We start from the raw sequence: 17,609 nt of genomic DNA, 5'->3' as shown, positions 1-17,609 counted from the left end.
TTAACCGTAGAAACGAAAAGTTCTTCACATTTTGCGTCATCTTTATTCAATGAAACACTGGGACTGGGAACCTCTTCCATTGACCAAAATTTTTCAAGTGCTTTATCTAGAGGTGGTTCCTCAATCAAACAAAATGAATGTGTTTCACAATTCGCGGCTACATGTGGTATTTCGCCCATAACTATGTATCCTAGTGTAGTTTCTAAAGCGATTGGGCTTCCAAGTGAACCTTCTACTTTGTTCGGGCCTAATATTTGCGGGAACAATTTACCACTAATTATTCCATCGATTTCCCCCGACTCAAAAAATTTCTCGTCGGCTAGCGGAAGATTAAGCAAATTTTCTATAGATGATTGCGGAATATTTCGATCTGGCAAATTGTCAATAATTTGATCGATAACTAAAGCCTCGAACTTGTATCTATAATCTGAATTAAAGCGAGAAGCAATGACCGTATCTATTTTTCCTTTTATAGGATGCGTGATGGCACCTATGCCTTTAACAGAAGCGTTAATTTTTCTAATTGGCAAATTTAAGCGGGTACAACAATTTGTAGTAATAAAATGCGATTGACTAGCGGGGTCTACTAAAAGTCTAACTAATTTCTTTTTCGAATTTGGAGCGAATATTTCTACTATTGCGGTAGCAAGCAAAGTGTTACTATATCTAGATGATTTAAAGCTAGTATTTGAAGCGACACAAAAACTATGGGGCTCGCGGGAAGTACTATTAACGTCACTAATTGAAACCAAATCCTTTTTAGCAGGCTGTTCTGATGTCTCAATGTGCGGTTTATCAAAATGAAGCAGAGAATGATGTCTTTTTCGACACAAACTACAAGTGGTTGTCGATTTACAAGCGATTATTTTATGTTTCGGACTAAGGCAATTTAAACATAAAGCTTTATCTTTGACTAATTGATATCTTTCCAAGGGACCTAACTTTAAAAGCTTCGCACACTGATAAACTAAATGAGAAGCCTCGTTACAAATTGGACAAATATTATTCGATGCGCGATTACTAACAACAAGCGAATGGGTTCTACTAGGTTTACTGAAAGGAGCGCTATAGTTCGTTCGATTGGCTGTTGTAGCAGTTGATTTCAAAGTACAAGCTAAGATTTTTGTGTGATCCTTTACAAAGTCAACAATTTCCTTGTACAAAGGAATTTCAGATTTTTTCTGTGACAGCTCAAAATGTCTACGAGTTTGACCATCTAATTTTGAAAGTGCGATTGAACTTATAATAAAGTCCGAAAGATTTTCTATGTCTAATTGTTTCAAAGCGTTCACCGCTGTATCAAACTTTTCCAAAAATGTATTTAAACAAACTACCGATTCATTTTGTAAAGGTCTAAAGTCAAGAATTTGCGACAAATAAGCATTAGCCAGAAGACGTTTATCATCATATTTTTCTACGAGCGCTTTCCATAAGATGGGATAATTTGCTCCTGTTGGTTGTATTCCAGAGCAAACCAGCAAAGCTTTACCCGTCAATTTTCCCAATAAGTAATGCATTCTAGTAATATCGTCTAAATCGGGATTTTCGTGTATTAAAGTTCTAAACGTGTCATAAAAAATTGGCCAATCGGACATTTCCCCTGAAAATTCCATCAATTCGATCTTGGGCAATTTTGCTATAGCTTTCACCGGCTTGAGCAAATTTTCAGTTTTTGTAAAAACCTTTTTTGCTGCTTCTACAATGTGACAATATAATTCGTCCACCGCCTCCAACTCAGCAAAGCTAGGCGTATAGTCAGAGTCGAGTTCTAAACTTAATAAATTTATCGAATCAATGCAATTACTAAACAATCGGCGCGTTTCTTCTAGTGTATTATATCTAATTTTAAAGTTTTTGCAAACCGTCTCATCATCCAGGTTTCTAGAGTCGTTATATAAACGCTGAATTCTCAAAAAAAGTGATTGACGCTTGCCTTGAAGAGACTTTAATTCATTCTCTTTAGTTGGAGCCATGATAAATTTAAACGAATTTCTAATAAGCGAGGACGTATGCGAGCAACAGCGACAAGAGATAAGCTAAAGCGATAACTCGATAAGCGAAGGGTTTTTGCAACAACGCGTTCCAAAAGTAGCGATACCAATGCTCTAGATTTAACTAAACGAAGATCCGGTGGCTCGAAGGACCAAATGTTAATGCGTAAAAGAAAGGCTATTTAAAACAACACAAAAAAAAAAACTTACCGAGTGGTCCGTCAAAGTGCAGATCGATGTAAGAAGGAAGAAGTAAGGAAAGAGGAAGAATAGGAAAAAAAAGAGAACCTTGACGGTACGGCACAATTAAATTAACGATTAATAAATGCACTGTAAAATGCGGCGTGTGGCTGCCACCCGATCGCTTCTCGACTACTACTACTACTCTTATCTCTTAGTAAAGATTACAAAAACCCCTAAATGAAAAGAGGCGCTAACAAATTGTGTACAAAGTGCGATCGGTCGAAATGATCTGCGATGAATAGAGGGAAGGGTAATAATGACTAGTTTACACGACTAGGAGCAGTTTACTGTGTAAATTTAAATATTAGAGGGCGAAACGTGCGGAATGCTAACACAAGATTGCAGTCGCGCCACAATGAAAATGGATGGTTTATGTGTTATGCAGCCGCACGAAGTGGGACGGTTATCCACATTTTGAATAATTTTACTATGTATTTGGACAATATTTGCCGTACGCAAATGGGGTGATTTTTCAACCTGCGGCTGATTTAAGACCCCGCATCCATTTAGAAAGGGGAGCTTGACTCTGATTAAATTATCAGCCCAAAGAGGCAAAAACCAGATTTCAGATCTAGTTCAAAAATTTTGTTCATTATATTTACTCAAACCGTAATTAATTATTCAGAATAAAGCCTGTGGAGAGAGTTTTTTATTCTATCGAATCGGAACATCTTACAAAGATTTTGACGTGCCGATTACTATGGTGTCGGACTATTTGCTCCGCCGTAATCGGTTTTTAAATATATTTTTACGGGATATTACATACATTCGTCATTGGATTTTTACAGCGATTACGATACTGCTAAACACTGTGTCGAGTAGTGTCGCCGTAATCGGCGTTAAAATTAAAATTGTATCACAATATGTCATTTATCTATGAAAAGTCGGAACTTTGGAGTTGAAAACTATGGTTATTTCTCAAAAAAAAGTTGATTTTAGGAAGCTGAGCGAAATGGAGCTCTAGTTTGTGGATTTTTTGTGCCAATTACAAAGAAGTTTCGCTAGCTTTGCGAATTTTAGCGTAATTGTCATTTAAAAATTGTTTTTACGTGATAAGAACTTGAAATTTTATTGAAACGTAATTTTATTGATTTTGTCGGCGATTATGATAGTGCTGGACTTGGTGCCATTTTGAATTTCGTCGTAATCGGCGTTTTAAAATTAATAAGGTACTCGTGCACAAATTTATCAACAAAGTAACGGAACTAATGGAATTGTCAAATTGTAGTTTCTTGCTTAAAAGGAAATTGATTTAATTGACTTTAGATTATTTTTGAGAATCTGTAAGTTTTTTTTGTGTGCCGACTACAATGGAGTTACGTTAGCTAAAAGAATTTCTGCGTAATCGGCGTTTTAAAATTGTGTTTGTCACGAAATACCACTTTGAAACTGTAATGAAACTTTATTTTATTGGTAGATTTTTTCGGCGATTGCAATAATGTTGGGTTTGGTGTCGTCTTTAGTGTCGCCGTAATCGGCGTTAAAATTAAAAATCTATCCACACTGTTAAATATCTACGAAATAACGGAACTTTGGAGTTGCACCGGATTACGGTTTAGCACAAAGAAGTATTCTTTGGGCACCAAAAAAAATTGGAAAATTGTTTTTTTGCTCAAATAAAATTGATTTACACATTTTATAATCAAAATTTGACTATTTTTGGAAAGCTATAAGTTTTGGAGCAAGAAACGGCTCTAATCTGTGGATTTTTTGTGCTGATTACCAATTAGTTACTCTATAGGTTTAAGAATAGCTCTTCGTGAATAAAATATGCTAAACATCATCAAACACGAAATAAATTACATTGTGTCTATTTTTCAAAGCTTTGTTGTCTACATTTGTCATATTTTTCGAATCAAATTTGGTTGTCTGAATGAGCTGAAATCTAGCATACTTACGTAATTTTTAAATTAGGACGGTTTTTTGTGCTAATTACCAAATAGTTAATCTATAGATTCAAAAATTTCTGCGTAATCGGTCTTTGAAAATAGTTTTTTACGAGATATTGCCTTGAAACTTTATTGATACGTCATTTTCTAGATTTTTTAGCGATTACGATGGTGTTGGACTTTCTACTGTTTCCTATACGAATAGTTTTGGTGTAGTCTGTGTTTAAAAAGTAATAAAAGTGACAGTTTTCATCTTTTAAATGCGTTTTTCTTGGGTTTTAAAACTTTGGAGCAAAAATCTTAGCTTAAAATGATTTGTACACAAGAATTTCTCTATCATTTTTTATAGTTTTTTATCACCTAAACGACTTTTCATATTCGATGGCCATTCTAATCTTCTGCAACTTAAAAATAAAAACATATTCTTATTATTAACTACCTCTGCACTAACACAATATTGGGAACATGTCATAAAATCAGGTAAACCTTAAGTTTATCAAGCCGATTACGATGGTGTTGTACTGTTTTTAGATTTTTTGTGCCGATTACAATGGAGTTGCGTTGTCTATAACAATTTCTAGGTAATCGGTCTAGCGGCCCTCTTTGTAGCCGAAGTTTTGTGAAAATAAAGAGCTCAAAAAAATTCAAAAATGCGTAATGGTGGCGATAAGCCGTAATGGCGGCCGCTGGAGGCATGTTTTATCTGCCGTTTGATCATTGATTGGTTATAAAGGGTGCGCCAGATAACGTGGCAGTTGTCGGAATGTTTACGAGGGCGCTGTAAAATCCGGCGTCATCGCGCCTCCGCGGTGTAACTGACCGTTAAAATTCCAAGTAATAAAACTTGTCACTTTTATCTATACCATTCTAACTCTTCCTCGAAACGCCATCGTAAATATCGACCGATAAATACACCGGGGGAAAAATGCTCCACTATTCCACCCGCAATTACAACTGCAAACAATTAAAAAAGGAAAAAATTGAAACTTGTTGAATTTTTTGGCAAAGCCGCTCTTCTTGTGCCGTTTTCCGTCTAATTTGCTCCATTCCACACATCGCCACTGCAATTACACGAATCCGGCTTAGAAGATCCCATTTTAATTAGAATTCCTAATTTTCCGTCGAGTTAAACTTGCTGAGATTTTGATGCACCGTCTGCACTTTTTGTCAAATCTCGGTTGAATGCCTACGAAGCGAATTTCAGCAACTTGAGCTTCAAGTTTCAGTTTACACAGCAGTATTTAAGAAGCTCGAGGGCTTTATTCAAATGTCCTTATCGCGATAGCGACTATTGGAAATTTTCGAAACGGCTACAATATTCTTTTGCCTTTCGAATTAAATTAGGGATAAGCGGGCAAGATTAAGCGGGAGATTGTTAAGATTGCGCTTTGCATACATTTGCCAGGTTAAACCGGGCTTAGAGCCGGTGCTAATATGAGAAAATCCTCGCTTGAGCCATGTGAAGACAGCAGCAGGTGGACGATGCAACGGTCGCTCCGAGACGTTTTGATATGAATTTTGGATAGAGGAAAACGTGAACCAAGGAAAAATTTATCGCTTGCAAATTGAATGAGTTTCGATTGAATTTTCCGGTGAACATTTTAGGACGAATGAATGTTTCCACCTACTTCAAATATTTATTTGCGAGCTTTCGGCACTTATCTCCTTAATGTATTTATTCGACAATACGTCATGATTATCACGTGAGTTATGACACCGGATCACAATTTATTGCCCTTGATTCATTTTTATTGTTTCAAACTCTTATTCATTAATTATGTATGAAGCTAAACTCACTAATGGTTGTCAAACGCAACTTGGAAACTTTTTCTACTTAGGTGACATAACTTTATTTAATTGGCTCATCAAGGCTGTTGAGAATGACGACGTGCACTTAACAACATTGCGCAACCCGGACTAACGACCGAAATCCTCCAAAGGGTCTACCTGTACGCATTGTTATCAGAGGGGTGGCATTAGGGGGTTGCGCCAGACATTAAGCACCTGGATTAATCAGACCCACATCAAACGGACGCACCGACTACCAACAAGGGCGGCAAAATTTTAAATATGTAGCTCTTCGTGAATAAAATAAGCCAAACATCATCAAACACAAAATTAATTAAGTTGATTCCTTACACTGTGTCTATTTTTCAAAGCTTTGTTGGCTACTTTTGTCATATTTTGTGACGAAAATTCGGTTGTCTGAATGTGCTGGAATCTTGCATGCTTACGTAATTTTCAAATAAGGATGATCGAACCAACACCATTCGATGGAGTAGTACATATGTTTAATTCAAAGCTTCAGAAAACATTTGTTTATATGTTTTTGTGCTTTTTTCACTTTGTTGCGTCACGAAAATTGTTGATGGATTTACAATAACGGTCCGCTTTTTTGTGTAATGCGCTCGCATTACTTTATATGTAAGTCGATTATTCACTTTGTGACTATTTTTCAAAGTTTTCTTGTCTGTTTTTGTCATGAAATTTGGTTGTCCGAATGAGCTGAAATCTTGCATACTTACGTAATTTTCAAATCAGGAAGACTGAACCAACACCATTCGATGGAGTAGAATATATTTTTAATTTAATGCTTCAGAAAACATCTGTTTATATGTTTTTGTGCGCTTTTCACTTTGTTGCGTCATGAAAATTGTTGGTGGATTTACAGTAACGGTTCGCTTTTTTGTGTAATGCGCTTGCATTACTTTATATGTAAGTTGGTTCTTCACTTTGTGACTATTTTTTAAAGTTTTCTTCTCTGTTTTTGTCATATTTTGCGAATGAAATTTGGTTGTCCGAATGAGCTTAAATCTTGCATACTTACGTAATTTTCAAATCAGGAAGACTGAACCAGCACCATTCGATGGAGTAGTTCATATTTTTGATTCAAAGCTTTAGAAAACATTTGTTTATATGTTTTTGTGCACTTTTCACTTTTTTGCGTCATGAAAATTGTTGGTGAATTTACAGTAACGGTTCGCTTTTTTGTGTAATGCGCTTGCATTATTTTATATGTAAGTTGGTTCTTCACTTTGTGACTATTTTTTAAAGTTTTCTTGTCTGTTTTTGTCATATTTTACGAATGAAATTTGGTTGTCCGAATGAGCTGAAATCTTGCATACTTACGTAATTTTCAAATCAGGAAGACTGAACCAACACCATTCGATGGAGTAGAATATATTTTTAATTTAAAGCTTCAGAAAACATCTGTTTATATGTTTTTGTGCGCTTTTCACTTTGTTGCGTCATGAAAATTGTTGGTGAATTTGCAGTAACGGTCCGCTTTTTTGTGAAATGCACTCGCATTACTTTATATGCTGGTTGATTCTTCACTTTGTGACTATTTTTCAAAGTTTTCTTGTCTGTTTTTGTCATAGTTTGCGAATGAAATTTGGTTGTCCGTATGAGCTGAAATCTTGCATACTTACGTAATTGTCAAATCAGAAAGATCGAACCAACACCATTCGATGGAGTAGTACATATTTTTAATTCAAAGCTTCAGAAAACATTTGTTTATATGTTTTATGCGCTTTTCACTTTATTGCGCCAAGAAAATTGTTAGTGGATTTACAGTAACGGTCCGCTTTTTTGTGTAATGCGCTCGCATTACTTTATATGTAAGTTGATTCCTCACTTTGTGACTATTTTTCAAAGTTTTGTTGTCTGTTTTTGTCATATTTTGCGAATGAAATTTGGTTGTCCAAATGACATGAAATCTTGCATACTTACGTAATTTTCAAATCAGGAAGATCGAACCAACATCATTCGATGGAGTAGTACGTATTTTTAATTCAAAGCTTCAAAAAACATTTGTTTATATGTTTTTGAGCACTTTTCACCTTTTTGCGTCATGAAAATTGTTGGTGGATTTACAGTAACGGTTCGCTTTTTTGTGTAATGCGCTTGCATTATTTTATATGTAAGTTGGTTCTTCACTTTGTGACTATTTTTTAAAGTTTTCTTATGTGTTTTTGTCATATTTTGCGAATGAAATTTGGTTGTCCGAATGAGCTGAAATCTTGCATACTTTCGTAATTTTCAAATCAGGAAGATTGAACCAACACCATTCGATGGAGTAGTACATATTTTTAATTCAAAGCTTCAGAAAACATTTGTTTATATGTTTTGTGCGCTTTTCACTTTATTGCGCCAAGAAAATTGTTAGTGGATTTACAGTAACGGTCCGCTTTTTTGTGTAACGCGCTCGCATTACTTTATATGTAAGTTGATTCTTCACTTTGTGACTATTTTTCAAAGTTTTCTTGTCTGTTTTTGTCATGAAATTTGATTGTCAGAATGAGCTGAAATCTTGCATACTTACGTAATTTTCAAATCAGGAAGACTGAACCAACATCATTCGATGGAATAGTACATATTTTTAATTCAAAGCTTCAAAAAACATTTGTTTATATGTTTTTGTGCACCTTTCACTTTTTTGCGCCAAGAAAATTGTTGGTGGATTTACAGTAACGGTTCGCTTTTTTGTGTAATGCGCTCGCATTACTTTATATGTAGGCTGATTCTTCACTTTGTGACTATTTTTCAAAGTTTTCTTGTTTGTTTTTGTCATATTTTGCGAATGAAATTTGGTTTTCCAAATGAGCTGAAATCTTGCATACTTACGTAATTTTCAAATCAGGAAGATCGAACCAACACCATTCGATGGAGTAGTACATATCTTTATTGCGCTAAGAAAATTGTTAGTGGATTTACAGTAACGGTCCGTTTTTTTGTGTAATGCGCTCGCATTACTTTATATGTAAGTTGATTCCTCACTTTGTGACTATTTTTCAAAGTTTTGTTGTCTGTTTTTGTCATATTTTGCGAATGAAATTTGGTTTTCCAAATGACATGAAATCTTGCATACTTACGTAATTTTCAAATCAGGAAGATTGAACCAACATCATCCGATGGAGTAGAACGTATTTTTAATTCAAAGCTTCAAAAAACATTTGTTTATATGTTTTTGTGCACTTTTCACTTTTTTGCGTCATGAAAATTGTTGGTGGATTTACAGTAACGGTTCGCTTTTTTGTGTAATGCGCTTGCATTATTTTATATGTAAGTTGATTCCTCACTTTGTGACTATTTTTCAAAGTTTTGTTGTCTGTTTTTGTCATATTTTGCGAATGAAATTTGGTTGTCCAAATGACATGAAATCTTGCATACTTACGTAATTTTCAAATCAAGAAGATCGAACCAACATCATTCAATGGAATAGTACATATTTTTAATTTAAAGCTTTAAAAAACATTTGTTTATATGTTTTGTGCGCTTTTCACTTTATTGCGCCAAGAAAATTGTTAGTGGATTTACAGTAACGGTCCGCTTTTTTGTGTAATGCGCTCGCATTACTTTATATGTAAGTTGATTCCTCACTTTGTGACTATTTTTCAAAGTTTTGTTGTCTGTTTTTGTCATATTTTGCGAATGAAATTTGGTTGTCCAAATGACATGAAATCTTGCATACTTACGTAATTTTCAAATCAGGAAGATCGAACCAAGACCATTCGATGGAGTAGTACATATTTTTAATTCAAAGCTTCAAAAACCATTTGTTTATATGTTTTTGTGCACTTTTCACTTTTTTGCGTCATGAAAATTGTTGGTGGATTTACAGTAACGGTTCGCTTTTTTGTGTAATGCGCTTGCATTATTTTATATGTAAGTTGGTTCTTCACTTTGTGACTATTTTTTAAAGGTTTGTTGTCTGTTTTTGTCATATTTTGCGAATGAAATTTGGTTGTCCGAATGAGCTGAAATCTTGCATACTTACGTAATTTTCAAATCAGGAAGATCGAACCAACAACATTCGATGGAGTAGTACATATTTTTAATTCAAAGCTTCAAAAAACATTTGTTTATATGTTTTTGTGCACTTTTCACTTTTTTGCGTCATGAAAATTGTTAGTGGATTTACAGTAACGGTTCGCTTTTTTGTGTAATGCGCTCGCATTACTTTATATGTAAGTTGATTCCTCACTTTGTGACTATTTTTCAAAGTTTTGTTGTCTGTTTTTGTCATATTTTGCGAATGAAATTTGGTTGTCCAAATGACATGAAATCTTGCATACTTACGTAATTTTCAAATCAGGAAGATCGAACCAACACCATTCGATGGAGTAGTACATATTTTTAATTCAAAGCTTCAGAAAACATTTTTTTATATGTTTTGTGCGCTTTTCACTTTATTGCGCCAAGAAAATTGTTAGTGGATTTACAGTAACGGTCCGCTTTTTTGTGTAATGCGCTCGCATTACTTTATATGTAAGTTGATTCCTCACTTTGTGACTATTTTTCAAAGTTTTGTTGTCTGTTTTTGTCATATTTTGCGAATGAAATTTGTTTGTCTGAATGAGCTGAAATCTTGCATACTTACGTAATTTTCAAATCAGGAAGATCAAACCAACACTATTCGATGGAGTAGTACATATTTCTAATTCAAAGCTTCAGAAAACATTTGTTTATATGTTTTGGTGCACTTTTCACTTTTTTGCGTCATGAAAATTGTTGGTGAATTTACAGTAACGGTGCGCTTTTTTTGTGTAATGCGCTCGCATTACTTTATATGTAGGTTGATTCTTCACTTTGTGACTATTTTTCAAAGTTTTTTTGTCTGTTTCTGTCATATTTTGCGAATGAAATTTGGTTGTCCAAATGACATGAAATCTTGCATACTTACGTAATTTTCAAATCAGGAAGATCGAACCAACACCATTCGATGGAGTAGTACATATTTTTAATTCAAAGCTTCAAAAACATTTGCTTATATGTTTTTGTGCACTTTTCACTTTATTGCGCCAAGAAAATTGTTAGTGGATTTACAGTAACGGTCCGCTTTTTTGTGTAATGCGCTCGGATTACTTTATATGTAAGTTGATTCCTCACTTTGTGACTATTTTTTAAAGTTTTGTTGTCTGTTTTTGTCATATTTTGCGAATGAATTTTAGTTGTTCGAATGAGCTGAAATCTTGCATACTTACGTAATTTTCAAATCAGGAAGATCGAACCAACACCATTCGATGGAGTAGTACATATTTCTAATTCAAAGCTTCAAAAAACATTTGTTTATATGTTTTGGTGCACTATTTACTTTTTTTGCGTCATGAAAATTGTTGGTGAATTTACAGTAACGGTGCGCTTTTTTTGTGTAATGCGCTTGCATTATTTTATATGTAAGTTGGTTCTTCACTTTGTGACTATTTCTTAAAGTTTTCTTGTCTGTTTTTGTCATATTTTGCGAGTGAAATTTGGTTGTCCGAATGAGCTGAAATCTTGCATACTTACGTAATTTTCAAATCAGGAAGACTGAACCAGCACCATTCGATGGAGTAGTTCATATTTTTGATTCAAAGCTTTAGAAAACATTTGTTTATATGTTTTTGTGCGCTTTTCACTTTGCTGCGTCATGAAAATTGTTGGTGGATTTACAGTAACGGTGCGCTTTTTTTGTGTAATGCGCTCGCATTACTTTATATGTAGGTTGATTCTTCACTTTGTGACTATTTTTCAAAGTTTTTTTGTCTGTTTCTGTCATATTTTGCGAATGAAATTTGGTTGTCCAAATGACATGAAATCTTGCATACTTACGTAATTTTCAAATCAGGAAGATCGAACCAACATCATTCGATGGAATAGTACGTATTTTTAATTCAAAGCTTCAAAAAATATTTGTTTATATGTTTTTGTGCACTTTTCACTTTTTTGCGTCATGAAAATTGTTGGTGGATTTACAGTAACGGTTCGCTTTTTTGTGTAATACGCTCGCATTACTTTATATGTAGGTTGATTCTTCACTTTGTGACTATTTTTCAAAGTTTTGTTGTCTGTTTTTGCCATATTTTGCGAATGAAATTTGGTTGTCCGAATGAGCTGAAATCTTGCATACTTACGTAATTTTCAAATTAGGAAGATCAAACCAACACCATTCGATGAAGTAGTACATATTTTTAATTCAAAGCTTTAGAAAATTTTTGTTTATATGTTTTTTTGCGCTTTTCACTTTGCTGCGTCATGAAAATTGTTGGTGGATTTACAGTAACGGTCCGCTTTTTTGTGTAATGCGCTCGCATTATTTTATATGTAAGTTGGTTCTTCACTTTGTGACTATTTTTTAAAGTTTTCTTGTCTGTTTTTGTCATATTTTGCGAATGAAATTTGGTTGTCTGAATGAGCTGAAATCTTGCATACTTACGTAATTTTCAAATCAGGAAGATCAAACCAACACTATTCGATGGAGTAGTACATATTTCTAATTCAAAGCTTCAGAAAACATTTATTTATATGTTTTGGTGCACTTTTCACTTTTTTGCGCCAAGAAAATTGTTAGTGGATTTACAGTAACGGTCCGCTTTTTTGTGTAATGCGCTTGCATTATTTTATATGTAAGTTGGTTTTTCACTTTGTGACTATTTTTTAAAGTTTTCTTCTCTGTTTTTGTCATATTTTGCGAATGAAATTTGGTTGTCCAAATGACATGAAATCTTGCATACTTACGTAATTTTCAAATCAGGAAGATCGAACCAACACCATTCGATGGAATAGTACATATTTTTAATTCAAAGCTTCAGAAAACATTTGTTTATATGTTTTGTGCGCTTTTCACTTTTTTGCGTCATGAAAATTGTTGGTGGATTTACAGTAACGGTTCGCTTTTTTGTGTAATGCGCTTGCATTACTTTATATGTAAGTTGATTCCTCACTTTGTGACTATTTTTCAAAGTTTTGTTGTCTGTTTTTGTCATATTTTGCGAATAAAATTTGGTTGTCCAAATGACATGAAATCTTGCATACTTACGTAATTTTCAAATCAGGAAGATCGAACCAACACCATTCGATGGAATAGTACATATTTTTAATTCAAAGCTTCAGAAAACATTTGTTTATATGTTTTGTGCGCTTTTCACTTTATTGCGCCAAGAAAATTGTTAGTGGATTTACAGTAACGGTCCGCTTTTTTGTGTAATGCACTCGGATTATTTTATATGTAAGTTGGCTCTTCACTTTGTGACTATATTTTAAAGTTTTCTTCTCTGTTTTTGTCATATTTTGCGAATGAAATTTGGTTGTCCGAATGAGCTGAAATCTTGCATACTTACGTAATTTTCAAATCAGGAAGACTGAACCAGCACCATTCGATGGAGTCGTTCATATTTTTGATTCAAAGCTTTAGAAAACATTTGTTTATATATTTTTGTGCGCTTTTCACTTTGCTGCGTCATGAAAATTGTTGGTGGATTTACAGTAACGGTCCGCTTTTTCGTGTAATGCGCTCGCAGCGTGCCATTATCCGGCTTGATTGCTCAGCCACTTGGCAGCACTTCCCATGGAGATAAACGGCAATTCGAAGGAACCAGCGTGTTTTTCCCCGAGTTATGTCAGTGCCGATAACACGCACCAACTGCATGAAACAAAATATGCCGGCCGTTTTTGTCGCCACTGGTCGAAAGGTATTTATCTCCGCACGTCGAAAACATCCTTCGTTCGGTGAAAAGAAGCTTTGCTAATCTTCGTTTCTAGTCATTAAGCAGCGCTTGAGGAAACTTATGTGAAGCAATTTAGCGTTCTACAGAATCGTGCGAATTCCCGGAGAGTTTTTTTTTTCAAATTTGGGGACATAAATACGCCTGAAATATGGGGTTTGGGGGTGATGTGGGTCTGATTAACACGGTTTTCACGTGCCTAATGCCGGGGAACTATGAACGCTGGGCCCACGGAACTATGCAAACAGGTGGAGGAGAAGGAAATTAGTGGGTGATAAATTGTTTATCACTGTTGCGGAATTTACAGTCTAGGCGGCGTTTGTACGAAGCTGTGGACTTTATTAAAAAATAAAAACAATTTCAACAGTAATGCTTATCACAATATCATATTTGTTTACATTACATTATATATCACAATAAATTTTATAACACGAAATTGCGTGCAATAGAATAACGCTTATTAACACAGCTAGGGGCGGAAATATGAAAAAAATACAGCAGTAAAACGTAATAAAGCATAGATTTAGTCAAAGATTATGGTTCTAGGTGATTATTTGGTCAGAAAATTTATAAGAAATTAATTTATTAATTATTTTGAATAATAATATTACCTACAACGGTCAGAAATTGTTTAAGGCCAAAATTTAATATTATAAAATTCACCTACTTTAACCATGATTTATTTTTTAACTTGAACTTAACTAATATTGAAATTTACTACATTTTTGTAAGTCTTGATTAGTTTAAAGCTAAAAACATCAAAATACAAAGTGTTCTAAGACAAATAGTTTACAGTGTTTTACTTTAAGTAAACAAATTAGATGCTGATGCACGTTATTTTTTGCGGTTCAGGTGTACGCATGCAGCTTTAATTAGGATTAAATACTTTACATCTTCGCGGATAATAAAGGCAAGAAAATATTTTTTTATACGATTTTACCTTTTGTTAAAAATGGTGGATGCGCCGGACTAATAACTTTTTTAAGGTAAAATCTTAAGGTTTTTTTAGTTTAAATAATTAGGCTATATTACTGCTACGGTTTGAAGCTTTTTCTGCGCTATAACCGTAGAATATATAACTCTAGTAAAAATTATTTTCTTTGACACCTTCTGACTACGAAGGTTTGAAAATACGAGATAAACTTAGAGATTTAGAAATGATCAGCTGTTACAAAAAATTGACCTACTTATTGGAGTTTTTTTAGTGAGCATAATAACAAAATTTTATCAAAAATGGTGGATGCGCCGGGTTAATATTTTTTCCTTAAATAAGATTTTTTTAGTTTAAATTATTAAGTTATTTTACTGTTTTCGTTTGACGCTTTATTACGACATTAAAATAACATTACATTAACGTGTGACAGTGTCCTGAATACCAAGTTTAGTTTTTTGAAACGTTAATTATACGTTTAAAATAAACGTTAGCAAATACGGTTATCAAAAACGTCAAAGTTTTATAACATTTTATACGTAAATTTATCTTTAAGTTAAAACGTACTTTAAACGTTAAAAATTGTTAAAAAAATAAAAATAGTTTATTAAACTACGTAACATAAACGTTAAAAGAAGACGTAATCTTACAACAACGTCGTAAATTTGAACGGACAATTTGTGTTGGAGTTAAACAGGGGATAAATTTTTGAGATTTGTACAAAATTCTGAACACATATTTTTTGTTTATTTTAATATTCTTATGATAAAACTGTTTAACTATCTTGAACTAGCTGCATTTAAAAAGACAAATTTTGAGTGAAATAGATAATGGAAAGTATATCTTTCTTGTGTGTCTTTTTGGTGCGTGATGCTCTGTTAAATATTCAGCATCTCACGAGCCGCCGCTGATAAATTCGAATGATTTCTGCTCGCTCGAGAGAACGACAATGTAAACCATAAATTCCCGTGTTTTGTTTCTTGCAAGCAATTAACGTATATTGCCGTTGTTAAATCCCAAGACGCAGTAAAAACCTTATCCGGACTATCGGCTGCCGCTTTTAGTGAATTATGATCAGCACAGTTCATTACACAAAGAGCTTGCTCCCAAAACTTACAATTAAAGGATACACTAATTAATATAATGGATAGGCAGCCGCCAGATTTATAACCGGAAATATTTATAAATGAGCGAAATCGCTCCAAGCAACTATGCAAATGCTGAAACGTGGAGTGTTCCAGACAGTTTGAAGCTTTATCAAATTTTTACTAAACTGCTCTGAGCTATTTTGCTCCATTACGTTAGTCCGGGTTTTGACAGAAATTTTCCAGACGACTCAAACAATTTGTGCATTAGTTAACACGAAAGCGCGAAAAAAACATAAAGACAAGTCGCTGTGGTTAAAATACCGCCATTAACGTGCATGTCCATCCATTTTACAAAATAATGAACTCCTAACACGTAAACTTGCAAACTGAAGACATTAGCTGATCAAAACCGGGTGATTTATGCGTTTTTTTAGCAACATTTTCGACCAAGGTATTAAATCTCAGGTTGCGCCGCAAACTGCAATTATAATGCTAATCAGAAACTTGCGAATATTTTAATTTATTTAATTGTGGCCGATAAGCCTGATAAGCATAATAGCGCAGTTTAGTAACGAGCTGCATTTTTATTTAAATCGGGAAAGTTTTACAATTTTTCCGTGGTGTTTTATATGGAAATGTATTCTATTTTAACATCGTGCACCTTTTTTCAGACAATCGGGCTAAGGTTTCGCTCCGTTTCTAATTAGTTTGTTAAATTGCATGGAACTTTAAAACATAGAACAAACGAGCAATCGCGGCACGAGCCCTGTCTCCAATTTCATGACTTGACTAAGGTCTTTTTGTACTAATTGGGCGATATTCATAAAAATTAGTATATTTACTAAAAAGTATCATTTCAACCTAAAAGTAAATACTTGAATTCATGTTCATAAAAAATGCTTATTCTTGTGAGCAAATTCTTACATCATACAGGGTGGCCCTGAGGTGCGTGATCGGTCTATAACTTTTTGTTACTTGAAATATTGCTATGTCGTTTTTATTATCCGATAGATCGACTTAAAGTCCACAAATTAAAAATATTTTTATTACACACAGGGTTTTGTCTACAGGGTGGTGAACCAAAGTTATATTTTTTTGATCAGAACAGCCTATATTTTTTTTTATAATTAAATTCTACGCAAAAGATAATTTAACTTTATATAAACTATTATAGGTCTAACTTTTTTTGTTTCGGAATTATTCAACTTTTCGTTAAAAAAAAACAACATTTGAAAAATCACTGCAAAGTCTCTTATATATATTTTTCGATAAAATTGCAACAGAAAAATTTAGAGTAAAATTTGTAGTTTTAGATAACAGTCGATTTTTAGTTAAAACAAGAAGATAATATACAGGGTGTGTCAAAACGTAAAAGTTGAATAACTTATTTTCGAAGTTTGTAGGAAAATGTTTATTGGCGACTTCGTAGTGATTTTTCAAAAATTGAAAATATAACGAAAAGTTGAATAATTTTGAAAGGAAAAAAGATAGAGCCATAAATAGTATATATACAGTTACATATTTTTTTGCATATAATCTAATTATGCAAGAATATATAAGGTGATTGATTTAAAAAATATATAACTTTGGTTTACCACTCTGTATACAACACTCTGTATATAATAAAAAAAATTGGTTTGTGTACTTTAAGTTGATCTATTGTATTATGAGAACAGCATGGCAATATTTCAAATAGCAAAAAAGTTATATAGACTGATTATACACTTCTGGGTCACCCTGTACTTACAATTTTATGACCATGGATGTAAGAATCTATTTAAAAAATTATAAGTACAGGCATGTTTAACTTAAACTCATGGAGGGTTATTGGGATCTACCTCAAACGAAATTTCGTGATTGTTAACACTCTCCAGCGCGTTATTTATTCAAACACGTCAATACCTCCCTTAATTACATAACTAGCAGGTGGAATTTGCTCGAAATTTGAGCGATAATATCGGAACCCAGCCAGCACTATAATA

The 17,609-nt window shown here is 33.7% G+C and overlaps 1 protein-coding gene across 6 annotated transcripts in view; it reads left to right on the top strand.

The window, feature by feature from the left end:
* The window catches only part of bru3 (bruno 3), a 456,798-nt gene that overhangs the window by 109,018 nt on the left and 330,171 nt on the right, over positions 1 to 17,609 (top strand). The gene's annotated exons all lie outside the window — the stretch shown is intronic.

This window comes from Tribolium castaneum, chromosome 7, assembly GCF_031307605.1.
Source record: "Tribolium castaneum strain GA2 chromosome 7, icTriCast1.1, whole genome shotgun sequence".
In the NCBI taxonomy this organism is placed as follows: Eukaryota; Metazoa; Arthropoda; class Insecta; order Coleoptera; family Tenebrionidae; genus Tribolium; species Tribolium castaneum.
Note: the sequence above shows the minus strand (reverse complement) of the source record. Positions and strands in the feature narration are given on the sequence as shown.